Source organism: Tympanuchus pallidicinctus, unplaced genomic scaffold, assembly GCF_026119805.1.
Source record: "Tympanuchus pallidicinctus isolate F22 unplaced genomic scaffold, pur_lepc_1.0 scaffold5, whole genome shotgun sequence".
NCBI classification, from domain to species: Eukaryota; Metazoa; Chordata; class Aves; order Galliformes; family Phasianidae; genus Tympanuchus; species Tympanuchus pallidicinctus.
The window spans coordinates 68,613,096-68,627,646 of record NW_026294769.1 but is presented as its reverse complement, the minus strand read 5'-3'; the positions used below and the strand labels follow the sequence as shown (position 1 = coordinate 68,627,646).

Here is a 14,551-nt window from a genome sequence, read left to right as displayed (position 1 = left end):
AAAATCTACTAATTCTGCAATGCTAACATTTATGTGAGCTTTAATACTTATAATTACCAATTGAAACGTTCAAGACTCAGACTCTGGCCCCAGTCTCCTATTCAGAAGATAATAGGAAATGCCCTCGCCGTTTCAGTAGTGAACATTTTTGCCACGAACTATCACTTGATATTCAGTTTTAAGAAACTGTAGCAAAGCAGGGTTCCTAACCTTATCTCTACCCAGCAGTGTCATATCAGTGCTAATGAATAATAATTAGCCAAATTTGTAAAGTTTTGCTACACGCTATTAAACACCTGTGGCCTTGCATCCATGGATGTAGTATCTCATCACTGGGTGATGAAAAGCTAAATTAAATCCTCGGTTATCTGACAGACACCTGCAGAGTTCAATAAGGGAAACAGAGGTAAACACAACCTTGCTGTCCAGACTTTTTGAATAGCTGCTTTTTTAATTCAATAACTGGTGATCAACTCATTGGAAGAAGGACAAAAAAAGCAAGAGCATCTTGACTACAGATAGTGGGAACTCATGCCCACAGAACTGTGAGTGCTGCTGACAATTACTGACTATGTAGTACAGTGTACAGTAAAAATAAATGTGACGTGCCTGTGTGCATCTTAGGATAGAAACCAGAAGAACTTAAATATTCCAGCTAATCAACACAGCTTGGCATTTTAGATGCAATTTTTCTAGTGCTACTGTAAACAGTGCTTTGGGTTGTTTCTTCTAGTTCTACTTTGCCTGTACTTTTGGCAAAAGGACAAGCTCTAGGCATTATTACTCTCTCTCTTTCCACTGCATTCCCCTCAACATAGCCCCAAGAGTCTTCAGTGATTGTTACTTTCCTGTTCTTAGCATATTTACCTGAATTCTCTGTCCCAGTTACTGTTCCCTGATATGGTGTCTTTGAATCAAATTCTATTCCCTAGTGAGCTCTTCCCTTTCCAATGGCAACTGAATCTGGAAATAGCCTGTGCAGCCAAACCCTACCTGTAATTTTAAACAGCATTTTAATCAGTATTTAAGCTCAGCTCTATTGCTCTGCCATTGTTGATCCACCATATTCAAATGGTGTTCAGTGTTCAAATGTTCAAATCAAAGTACGATGTGTGCAGCTTTCAAGTGAAATTTATCTGCTCATATTGAAAATGAGGTACTGACTCTGGTACTTATTCAGAACTTTAAGACATGGGTCTGCCATAGCTAACATTCTTCCAAAATTTTCTTTGATTTTTAACACTGAAAATTATTTTCTAATATATTTCTTTTTCATAGGAACTAGTTTGTTCAATCTAGTAATGACTTTAAGCATTGTATATTCTAGTTTTGTATAGACAAAATGCTTGAATTTTCCACAGGCCAAATTATTCCTATTACTACCAAAACCCTACCGGAGCTTACAAAATACATGTTTGATCCTTTTTTAGAAGAGCATTAATTCAAACTGCCCTTTGAGCAAGGAATGAAGCCATACATGGCTAATAGTCATGTTACTGCATACCAATATTTCTGCATTTTTAATTTCTTTCTTGAACTTTTAGCATTATTAGCCTGCATTCCATACCCAGATGACATGCTGTACTGTAGTATTTCAGCCCAGTGACTGGTTGTTTTGGCCAGAAAGATGAAACCTTCAGAATACACCTTTATAGCAGTCTTGGCATCTCCCACTACCCACTTCAGTTTTATGGTGGCAGTCCCAACCTTGCTGTGATCTACCATACACCTTCCTTTGACAACTTTCCCTTTACCTCAACTTTCATTTAGGAGAACTTGTTTTTGTTTTCTTAGTTATGCCAGTTTCTTAAACTTAAAGTTAATCTTGACCTCTCTGTCTGTAGCCATAGCTTGATTCTATACTCTGCCACTACTAACATTTGGCTTTATCACCCCCGCAGTTTGCATTTGGAGAGAGGTAGGCTGCTATTAGCCCACCCCTGAGAATCCTCTTTGCAAGTCTAAACAATCCCAGCTCCTTTGCCTTCTTCCTGAAGGTAATATGCCCTAATCTCCTGACCATCTCTGCAGATCTTTGCTAGGCTCTTTCAGGTTCTTGATATCTTGGGATATTCAAAACTGGTCTCATCAGAGATGAATAAAGGAGGTAATGATTTCTCCAAATATTCTGGACACATTTCTGATGTAATTCAGTGTGCATTTTGTATCATTTGCAATGAGACCAGTCTCTTTACTCATACTCATTCTGACATCAACCACAATCTCCAGATTCCCTTTCACCAAGGCTCAGCCATTCAATTCCTAGCCTGTGCCAATGTATGGGATTATTCCACTCCAGACATAGACCTTCTGCTGCTGGATATCATGAAGCTCTTCTTAGTACAATAGTCATATTTCACAAGGTCCTTCTGTGTTAAATTTTTGCTGCTTGGTATAGCAATCACTTTCCCTTAATGAACACCACCTTGAATTTGCTGTGGGATTCAGCGAATGATGATAATCTCATTATCTAAATAATCAATGAAAATCTTGAACAATACTAGAGCATTGCAGCAATCCCTCTGTTACCGGCCTTCAGCTGGTATTATTGCACACTTTGATCTTAGCAGTATGTCCATTTCTTTTAGCCACATTCACGCATCCATACTTCCTTAAATTGAAAAGAAAAATATTTTTAATGATGGTTGCCTTATCCTTACCAAAGCTGAGCTTTATTATATCCACCACTCTCCTTTCACTGATATGACTTTTTCATTTATCAAGAACCTCAAACTAGCAATTACTTATTTCTGCTGATTTCACTATCTAGATGAATCCTAGAGCAAGAGTCTCTCTACTTCTTTTATTCCTTAGGTCAAATAAAGGTTTTTTTAGAAATGTGATTTGGATTTCAGTTGCTTTTCCTCTACTCAAGCATCTTGAGAACTGCTTAATATTTCATTAATTTTTCCTTCCTGATAAAAATACAATACTTGTGGTTTCCTTATATTTTTGCACATTTAAAAAAAAATGTTCGGTTAAGCTGACTTTTTTTGTTCAGTGTCTGCCACTGTTCCATGTACCCAATTGGAATTTGGATTAATGAGACAATAAAACCTGTGCAGTTCATCTAGATATGTCTAAGCTAACATGGGACAGAGTATGAGCTCAAATCCCTGCCCTTCATCTGCCTACACCATTTAATTGCTGTTTGCTGCATGGCTGTCCACCAGCAGCATTGAGAAGACTGACTCCAGCCTCCACAGATCCCAAGGCTATCCCATTGGGCTTTGCAACTTCCAGCATGCTTGTATTGTCTCATTCATACCCTGGGGCGTGCAGCATATCCTTTCAGCTCTGTGCCATAAAAGCATCACTTTTGTGGATTGCAACACTTCCCTCAGATTATTTCAGACCCTTTGAACTGAAGAACAGATAAAAAATAATGATAATGTGTTAGAAGTATGGGGACATCACTTGTAGCACAGAAGAAAGGCAGGGCCAAGTACCACGCAACATTTATATGGTCAGTCTGCTGCATAGGTCTGGTCTTATGACACGAAACCAGCTAGTTTGGGCCACTTAGTGCCAAGGACAGAGATTGGATTTTGGTTGGTTTTCATTCTGTGGTATGGACCTAGCATCTGTTTGAGATTTAGCTCATAAAAGACAAACTTAACACCAAAGTGGGATTTTTTTCTGACTCATTCAATTTGTTAATCTCAAACAGATTTACCATGTCCTGTTTAATAGGGAACAGCCTTTAAAGTTATTAAATAAATGAACTGATGATTTAGAGCTGGCTTTTGATTCTGAGCAACTGTCTTGAAATGGCTGACAAAAACAAGGCATATTCAGTTTTACTGCAAGAACTGCAATCAGCTTTTCTATTGCTCCCTTCTCTTGTCCCTACTCCATTATTTCCTCTTAGTATTGCACACCTGCTCTTTGACAAATTCTTCCTAAAGAGACCCTGAGACTAGATTACAGTCTATAATTGCAATAATTGTCCTATACCCTCTGCAGCACCTTCTTTTTTACAACAAAGTCCCTCTGCTGTGAAAAGTGAATCAACCTCCATTTCTCTGAATATGGGACAGGAAGGAAACCTGAGTTATTTGTTACATAGGCACTTGTGTTTTATGTGTTCCTTGGCTACGGGTTCAAGTTATAACAACAGTTTTATAACCAAAATTTTCATAAGTAGTCATCTAACTGATAGCAAATTATGCCATTTAGCAGACTGTCTTGCAGAGCGATACTTTCTTTTAGTTAATTGCTCGTCTTCATTTTTGCTATGTAATTCTGCTCTCAGACCAAAAGGTGTATATTTTTAAGTGCATACTCAAGCAGCAGACATGTCATTATTGCCTTATAAAAATTAGACAGATCTTTCTTATCAGACCTATCAGGGAAAGAATTCTGACTTACACTTACTTAGTTGCACCTTACACTGATGGGCAGTGGCCAGCCTGTTTTGCTGGATTTCAAGCCATCTTCGGCCATTGGGCTCAAAAGTTCATCTACATTTGAGTTGGATATTCAGATATGCTGTGACAAAAAAAAGGAAGTATTCTGGTACACACACGTTTTTGTGTTTCTGTATTTTTGCATAAAGCAACACTTCAGCAAGACCGAGTGGGAGGTGAGGTGAGGGGGAAGAAATGATCTTCCAAATTGATAGATAGAAGAGAAACTTCCTTCAAAACATAATCATGAAAGATGAGGGGTAAAAGGAGAGTGGGGAGCACTAGTATTTCAGTTATGGAGCAATTTTTTTTAGCCAAATAAAGGTCACAAACAATGACATCACCTTGCGATTGGTGTCTTTTGTCTGGGTCAATACAGAAAATGACTAAGCTTTCTGACTGGCATGTAAATCGATTTGACCAGCACCAAAGTGTTTAGAATTAGGAAGTTTTCTGCTGGCTTCCTGGTCCTGTGATAATGGGTCTGAATGGTCTGTCTTATCATAGCACACACTCAAACCCTGTATCTTCCTGGTCATGTCTCTATTCAATAACAAGCCACTGCAAAGTCTGTATTACATAAATAAGGGGAAAACTCCAAACTTGACCCATGTTGATCATCCAGCCCTCAAACGAGTTCAGTTTTAATGTTCTTAGTGCTGTACCAATGGGATAGATGTGCATAGTGTTTTCCTCCTAATGCTCAAGTAAATATAATACCTATTTCCTACTCTGTGAAAGCAACTTTCTTGAAAAGACATTTACAACTTAAAAGGATATCTTTGGATGGAGGGTCTTGGCACCCCAAGACATCAGCTTCACAGCTGTAATAAGTCTTAGATGTGTAACTGTGGGTATCAGTTGGGCACTGTTAAATACTCAATGTACACAACGTTTCAGAAAGTAAGTTAGTGACTTATGCAGCCTGTCTTCTTGCAGGTCATTTTTTGAAGAGAAGTAAATACGCTACTCTCAGACAGAAATAGAAAATAGTATTTGCCCATGCCAAAAGGAGTACTTTGTAATATGATTTCTTCAGTCAAAGTAAACCCTTCTGAATAATGCAAAGTACCACTGGATATGGGATAGAAAAGATCATCCACCTTTGAGATCTGCAAAACATTCCCACTCATTTATAAAGGTGCAGTGTTGCATTCCTCCTCTGACCACCGTGTAGGGTTACAGCACTGCTTTTAGTTCAAACAGGTCTCTGTACTTCCTTGCCTGCTTATCGTTGGCATGAAAAGAATCAGCGTGAATAAGACAAGAATAATATCTCATACCCATTCAGTACAGCTATGCCTAAAAGGGAATGTACTGCATTCATCTGTATGTTTAGCCTAGATCTCGAAACAAATCAGCTCTGTCATTGTATATACAGGTGTGTACGTGTGTGTTTAGCAGGTGGACAGGCCTGAAGATTGCAATATTGCCTCAACAGGCCTAAATAGCCTCATAAAAGGCACTATCAGGTGCCATAAAACCTATTCTCTGATCTCTCAGAAGCTCCATACAGCTTTGTGTTTAGCTTTGGGAAAACAAGAGGGCCACTGAGCAGCTGGCCACAATGCACTTTCCACAGAGGCCATCAGCTTGCAGACAGGCCATGGTGAATGGCACTTTTCTGCTTCTGTGACAAGCAGGTGATAAAGAAGATAAAAACAAAGAACCTGCCTGAGTAGAAAACACGAGATTAAATCAGGCAAGATAGTTAGCAGCAGTGTATTACACTCCAGCTGTGGTCAACATGCAAGCAAACAAAGACATGTTGTGGTACCTGGAAGGCAGGCCAGCACCATGCAGCCATTCACTCACTTCCCTACTACCCAGTGGGATGCGGGAGAGAATCGGAAAAGAAAGAAAAGAAGTAGAACTCATGAGTTGAGGTAAAAGCTATTCTGTAATACAGAAAAGAAAGACAGAAATAATAGTAATGATAAATGCATATATTTACAAGCCAAGTGATGCACAAAGCAACTGCTCACCACCCACCAATCAATGTTCAAATGGTCTCAGAGCAGCAGCAACAACACCAGTCAACTCCCCTCAGTTTTATGTTGTTTTTTTTTTTTTATATGGAAATACAGTATGGAATATCCCTCTGGCCATTTTGGGTCAGCTGTCCTAGTTCTGTCCCCTCCCAGCTCCCTGTCCCCTTCACTGGCTGGGCAGTACAAGCTGAGGAAAAGAAACATCCATGCCTCTGTGCAGCATTGCTCAGCAACAACTGAAACATCAGTGTATTATCAATAGCGTTGTTCTCCAAAGGCCAAGACATAGCATCATACCAGGCACTACGAAGAAAGTAATTCTGTCACATCTGAAAGCAGGACAAGATAACTCTTCTGAGCTGCCACCAAATCCAGACCTTTACCACTTGATACGCGCAAAACCACTGCCGTACTAGGAAGAGGAGCTGTTCTAGACCCTAACCAAAATCCCATTTGGAATTTCTTCCTTTTTGTCTAACTGTGTGCAAGTTTCAGAGTCACTGTTGACTCCATCTTTGCCCAAGAGACACACTGAAAAAGCTGTCTTCATGGATCCTTTCTTTAATCTAGATATTACAACCTGAGCCCTATTTTCCTACTGTAGCAGGGAATGGAGCAGTATCCCAGCCTTTCAAATGACATGTGTGAGCCACAGAACTAAATTCTTCTGGTTTTGTCTGATTTGACGATTTTTTTTTTCCAAGATGCATTAGCATCAACAAGAGAAATTGCAAGCAAAATGTTGTGCAATGGGTATATAACCACTGAGTAGGCTGTGGTTGAGATTTTTTCCTGGTAAGCAAGAGGGCTGTGCTGCAACTCAACTGCATGTATATGGTATCTGGCCTGCATTATCCATGGGTTATTGGCTATGAGGCAGTAAAAGACAAAGCAAAGACTGATGGATCATAGGTATTTTTCCTTGGAGATGACTCAGAGCCAAAAACCTTATGTGGAAAGAAACATAAAACTTATTTTAAATGCCTCTCTTGGCACTTTCTCTTGGGTAGGTTTAATATTTGCCATTCAGCATGTTGACTTTTCTGAAACCCAGTTGTTAGGCACTTTAGTAGTTCCCATGCATTGAACTGAAAGCATGAGTGCTGATTCTGGGCTGGGACCATCACTCAGCAGTTGAGTCCTGCTGTGAGTTTTGCTCATAGATGTCATGCCAGTTCACTGAACTTCCTGCAAAAAAGTGTTCCTTTTGGAAAAAATCATAGAATCACAGAATGGCTTGGATTGGAAGGTATCTGAAAGATCATCTCATTCCAACCAAAACGTCCTGAATGCTTCAGCAGAAACCTCCTGAAGGGACGTACCTTTGCAAACAAAACAAAACAAAATAAAAATTAGCCACTCCATTCATCAAATACCTAGGAAAATAATGCCCTCATTTTCTAAGCAAATATACGAAAAAAAAATGTGTTACTTCCTTTGTAAATGGAAGGAAGTTCATATTGCAAGCCCAATGAGTCATCTCAGATCTATGCTCTTACTGAAAAAGATAAACCTGCCAAAAACAGTTTCCAAACTGGAAATAAGTACTTATGTAGGGATATAAATGATATCAGGGAAATCTGTGACAAGGGCATGTGAATTTGTAGTCCATTGTGTTATTTTATTTATAATTTTTATTGAGGTCAGTGCCCTAGTTCAAAGCTGCATTGGATAATTTTTGGAGGAGAACTGATCCGTATGGCTCCATGTCAGCATCATCAAGGGATCCAAAGACAACAAAAGCTCCAGTAGAATAAAATTCCCAGTGGAGAGGGTGTGATATTTGATGGGTCACACAGGGAATTCTTTTTACATGAACCAGCAAACATCAAGTATATTTTTCATAAAACATGTAGCTGTATTGTTAGTGAGAACAAGGGAACACCCAGTTACTCTAGCAGTGACTAATAATATTACCACTGCTTAAATGTAAATAGAGTGCAGAAAGCTTGCTAAAGAAAGGGATTTCTTTTTTTAAAAAATAATGCTGTGCTCCAAGTTCATTCAACTCTTTTTCCTTCTTTACTGCTGCAGCACAACCACAATGATTTCCTCTGTTAATGCTTTCATAGCAAGGAAAGGAGAACAGTAAAATAATTAAAATATCTTTCTATAGTATCGAGACAGATGAAACTGCTGCCCTTCGGTGGGTACTGGATCAGGTCCCTAATCTAGTGGTTCTTCATTTACACGGTCTTCTTTTCCCTGGAGCCTTGTAAGAATTGATTAGTTAATGGTTTTAAAGAGTTTTTTAAATTCTGACAGATCGTTACTTCCAGGTATTGGAAAATTTAAGTAGGTTTCTGCTCAGCACATATGATTGTGTAGTAAACATGAATCTTGAAGTATGGAAGCATGCCATTCCCCTTCTTTGTGCATAACTCATTGGGTGTGCAAAACCTCAGCTTACTAGAACAAAGTGAAACACTAAATCAGTGCCTATTTACTTTTAAAAATCTTGGGAGACTGATGTTGTCATCTCAACTGGAAGTCAAAGACAGAACTGGAGAGCAGTGATGCTTTCAGGCAATTCTGAACAGCCTGTTAGATGGTAAAGGAATGGAAATCAGTGGCTGGGCAGCCTTTCCCGCAGAAATGCTGATTTTTAAAAAGCTAAGTGCATGCCAGCTGCATAAAGCTGGTTTATTAAATAAAATAATATTTAAAGTAGAAGCAGTCATTAGCTTTTCATTGGGCCCCTGTGGTTGGCAGCTGGCCTGTCTCCCTAGCACAGTGGTTCCTCCAGTCCACAAGTCCCTGCACATACTGCGAATGGTGTATGAGATGCTCAGCCACTATGGGAAGGCAGCGTGTGCAGTCGTGCAGCCCAGCACAGACTGAAAGCTCACTGAGGCACTGCCTGCTGCTTTGTCAGCAGTGCCACCCTAGCAAATTAAGCCTTGAAATTCCTGTTTTCCCTGTTTTCTAAGTGGACTGCCTGAAGACACAGGAATGAAGTTCCCCAAGCTTTCAGCAAGCAAGCTTTCTTTCTGGCACATGGCAGAATTTGGCTCTCCAAGTACAAACTTCAGCAATTACATCTTCACATAGTAAAATACTTCCTAACTTGGTTTTGGAACAACAGCATTTTCTTTTGCAATCCACCAACCACCCTCAAAAGGCCCTGTGAATCACTATGTTATTCTCAGCCTATTCTCAGCTATTCTCTTATTATAAACAAGCAGAATAGGTAGGAACTGTGCTTGAGCTGGTGAGGGGTTTCAATCTGGGTACACGTGTTCCCAGCTACTGACTCCTGGAGGCTGCTACCTCTCTGTCTCCAGCATTTTTGAGAGTCCAGCACTACATGTGATCTAAATAACAAACTGCAGAAGTCAAAGCAAAAGAAAACACTTCATTCCAGCTCTCCAGTTCGTTCCAATCTCAGTTCTTGTTTTTACTGCAGAAGTCTGCGTTCGCTGAATATGAAATGGTTCATTCCGGTTGAAACTTTTGAGCTTTCAGCCCCTTCCCCAGAATGCAGCCAAGGACAGCAGAATGAAAAACTGCTTAAGGGTGGGCCAAACTACGTAGACAACTATGAAGGACTGAATGCTTCTGAGTGATTTTGTTTCATGATCAGATGAAGAAAGGATTAATCCCTTGGAAAATTAGTCAAGCCCATCTTTTTGTTCTAGCACTTGTTCCATAACTTTAGGAGCCACTGATCTCGATAGATCTTCCACAACAGTGAGCCAAGCTATTAGATGACTTCATTTTGAAGATCTGACTTTGAAATCGGCTCAGTTGTAAATGATTTTTCATGGTTTCATTGGCTTCTTGGCCTCACAGTGTAAAAGGAGAGTGAAAACTGTTTGACCTTTTGTGATGAAAAAAACAGAGAGAGCATGCACAGAGCAGCTCTGTCTGTGTCTCAGAATGACAAATGCTTTCCTTTTGTTGTTTTAGAAACACTATTCACCCTTGTAGACATTAACTAATCAAAGGTAAGAAAACCTGATGAGAACTTAGATTTAGTAAACACTTAATATTTCATAGTTACTGCTGCACAGCATGGTCTCTCACTATTTCACAGTGAAAAAAAAAGAGAACCAGATTTCCAGTTTTCTTTTTCCAAAGTCAGCACTTTTGACTCAGGTGCAGAAGCAGGGTTAGGAGGAGAGAAGCTAATATGCATCTGAACAGCAGCAACCTTTTAGAGGCGGAACTTAGTAAGCGTATTGTATAGCTGAGAAAACAGAGGCTGAAAGTTTACCAGAGTTTCAGAGTATCAGGAGTTTCTGATTTCCCCTTCAAGTTGCTGCATGACAGAGTATCAAAACACACTGTGCATTTCAATAGTCTGGGTCACAGCAGTCTGTCATAGAAGAGTGGCTGTTACGTGAAATCACACATATGGAGTTAAGTGTGCTTTACAGAAAGTCGGACAAGCAGAGCAGGCTGTCACAGTTTAACCTGCCCCTTTGCGGGTGGTTACACAGCAGAGCTGTGTATATAGCGATACTCTTTACTCAGCAGGCTAGGGCCTCTTTTTGGAATAAGCGATTAGCTGCGCTTCTTGCCAAAGAGCTGTTCTCTGGGAAACTCGCACAGCACTTGTTGCACCCGCTGCACCCTCTGAACTTCATTAGAAATGTATGACGGCGTTATTTTGTTTCTACTGAAAGCAGCTTTTAGTCCTAGTGGCCATGTCAATGCGCAAGTTTCACAATTCAGAATTTGGTAAGCAGGTTTATCTTTATATAGTAATGCACACATAGACATGATTTTGACCCCCTGTACCAGAATCCCCCTCCCCCGTTACAGTCCTTTGCTCAGCCTTTCTCAGGAATGCTACTCTTGTGCAAACTCGCCTCTCCTCATTGAATTGTGTGAAACTCTTTCCCGGCACCGTGAACACTTTGTGAAGCAGGGCAGGTCTCAGCCATTCACTGCACCCAAATCTTCCCCGGGAGAGAGATGTAGAAGTCAGCCTCCTCCCAGCTAGGCTGCACGACCCGATGGATGAGAGGGACCCCGGTTACCGGTGCAGGGGCAGTGTTTCCACTCGAGATGTAGGAACCGGTACAGATCTGGCAGCCGGGGTGTTGACATCCAAGGCGGCGGAGAGGCACTAGGACTCCGAGACGGGCGGGCGGAGCCCCGAAACGGGCGGCGGCCCGCCCCGTGCGGCCGCCGGGAAGGCACGGACAGCAGCGGAGGAGGGCAGCGCCTCCCGGCGGGCGGGGCGAGGGCTATAAATCCACCCCGCGGGCGCAGGCGGGTGGCGGTTGGAGCGCGGCGGTGGCAGCGCGCGGAGAGCGGCTCTTGGGAGCAGGTAGGGGCGGGTCCGCCTATCTGTCTATCTATCTATGTCTGCCTGCCTGCCTGCCTGTCTGTCTGTCTATCTATCTATCTATGTCTGTTTGTCTATCTTTCTGCCCGTTAGTCTATCTATCCATCCATCCTAGTTAACCATCCATCCAACCATCCACTGAACTTCCCTCATGAGCCTTGCAGCTAAGCCCATTCGGGGGTCTAGCATTGCATCATCCCCTCTTTTTCTCTTTTTCTTTCTTCTTTCTTTTTTTTCTTGGTGTTATTTTTTTTTTTTTTTTTCTCTTCCTCTTTCTTTTTTCTCTCTTTCTCTCTCTCTCTCTCTCTCTCTCTTTTTTTTTTTCCCCCCCTCTTTTTCTTTCTTTTTCCTCTTTTTCTAGCCCCTTCTTCCAAGCAGGGTTTTTCTAGCTGCTGGCGAAGTGGGTGGAGGTGTGGCAGGGGCTGCAGGCTGGCAGACCAGCCGTGCCCCAGTCCTAGCAGCGGCGGGGGCAGCTGCTGGATGCTGCTGTCACGGTTGAGGCTCCCGTGGCAGCAGCGGGCTGTGCTGATAAACAGCTGTGAAACGAAAGCGCATACTTTATTACGGAAGTTGACTACTGGTGCTTGTTGCTCTTGTCTCTGTGCCGTCGCAGCTCCACGTTGTATTTCCAGTAGATGTTAGACTTGATTGACATCCAGACTTTCCTTGACAGTGGTTTCAGTGGGGTTACCATCTTAATATGTTCTGCTAGGTGCAGTTAATTGTAAGCCCTTTCAGGCAGTGCTCAGGTTCAGGGCACTTCAGTGTAATGTTTGTAGTGGAGGCAGTCTGTCTACTGGATCTGGTGAAAGAAGAGAGTTCACTCTGCAGAGAGGATGTTTTGGTTAGTGCTTTCTATTCAGTTATGGTTTATGGTTTCCCTATGAAACACTTGCAAATTTGCCTTACCGCTGTCTTACCCAGTGTTTTATGAAGCCTCTCATGTCCAGTTTTTCACCCCATCCCCAGACTCGCTGGGGATTCGTTTTAGACTCCAGATAGAGACATTTACCAGCTGTGTTATTTTATTCTTTTTTCCTGGCTTGGCTATTTAAATGAGACCTGTGTTTTGAGCCTTGAAGGTGCAATGGTGGAGGCATGGAAGAGATCAGTGACAACCTGAAGCTTTCTATCCAGACACTGTGCTAGGTTTCACACTGCTTTGACTTCGTCTGACTTTTTGCCCATGGTTTTGGGTTTTTTTTGGACTTCAGTATGTCAAAAATATACAGCTGCTGATAAGCACACTGTTCGGTGCAAGCAATGGAAATAGCCTTTAAACAAGAGCTATGAAATACTTACACACGTGTAAGCCTGCTTTGCTGTTTTTAGTCTTGGCTGTTACAGGCATAATTTACAGCAAAGCTTTGGCCGGCAGCAAAGTTTGTGCAGTTTGAACTTGGCTCTGGGAATGTGTTTTTAAAAATCTTGTGTTTTCTTAACCAAAGTCTAACAGTTTGACATAGAGTGACTGTGTTCTTACCACGAGTACTGAAGTCAACAGAGCAGCTAATGCTGTACTTTGTCCCATGTATAGCAAGAGCTTAATGACTGTGGATGAAACAGGAGTAGATGCAGCAAAAAATAAAATCTTCCAAAGTGTTTGTGCAATCTCTTGAGTACTAATAAGCACTGGAGCCTTCAAGAAGAACAATTCATCAGTGGATTCAGGAGGAACTGGTGTGTCACTGGACATACAGAGGTATCTGGAAATCACTTGTACAGTGAAAACAGTTTTTATTGTAGTGATGAGAGACTTCTTAGGAGGTGTATGGTTTCTGAACCTGATATTTTTCAGCATAAATGGAACAGATGCAGTGGCATAACAGTTTGAGGAACTGCAGGCTGCAACTTCTGAATGTGAGTTCCTTGAGCTGCTGTTAGGCAGACAAGGGATGGCTTGGGCTTCAACTTGAAAACTTTGAACCTAAACATCGATTTTTAGTGAACTGAGAGATGAAATAATTCCTTGAGATTGGGCATACTCTGGAATAGCTGGCCTAAAACCAAGCTAGTGGAGGGGGATCTGGGTTTTACTAAGCTGGGATTTTTCATTTATTTCTCTTCAGAAAACAGATTTATATACGGGTGCCATTCATTCATTGGTCACTTCACCGAAGTGACAGCAGGATAGAGATGTCAGGCTTCTAGGTGCCCACAGAATTTGGCAACAGCACAAGAAATGATGTGGATGTCCCTGCTGAGGGAGCAGTGCCACATGTGCATGCTGCTGCTTGGGAACCAGCACCTTCACCACCTAAAGCCTCCTTAAGTTGTGCTGTTTCTCCCCTGCACAGTGATGTTTTTTTTTCTTGCTGAAATAGAAAGGGAGGGTAAAGCCATAACAGATTATTTGAGTAGATCAGAAGAATGATCAGTGAGAACAGCAGGATTCCCCAGTTTTCTTTGCTCCCAGGGGGAATATTATTCTTTGTTTTGAGTTTTCCTTTTGAAACTATGACAGCTACATAGGAATATCACAGTGCATGTGCCTTGGGAAGCAGTTTGGCATGGGAGCTTGGTCATTAAAAATATTCCTAAACCAAATGAGTAATTTATTCTTGCAGTTCATGTGGGATTAACAGTGAACTGGCATGAGAAAAATTATTTGACTCAAATTGTTAAACCAAAGTAATAAATTTGTTTGACTGAAGCACAACATGCATCTTCTCATGGCCAGCTTAAGGGATTTTGACAAATTTTGAAATTCCCAAGGAAAACACTGTTCTTTCACTTAACCTTATTAGAGCTGTGTTGCACTAAGTGTGGAGGGTAAACGTAATGAGATATTTCTTGCTTTTATTGCCTCAAAATGGACAGAGTGAAAGAAGATATACAGATGGGTGAAACTGGCT

At 41.3% G+C, this 14,551-nt stretch overlaps 1 protein-coding gene across 1 annotated transcript in view; it reads left to right on the top strand.

Moving 5' to 3' along the window:
- The first annotated feature begins 11,558 nt into the window (after window positions 1-11,558).
- The window catches only part of NDRG1 (N-myc downstream regulated 1), a 40,033-nt gene continuing 37,040 nt past the window's right edge, over window positions 11,559-14,551 (top strand). The window contains exon 1 of the mRNA XM_052703595.1: window positions 11,559-11,678. The gene's annotated coding sequence lies outside the window, so the exon portion shown is untranslated. The remainder of the gene's footprint in view (window positions 11,679-14,551) is intronic.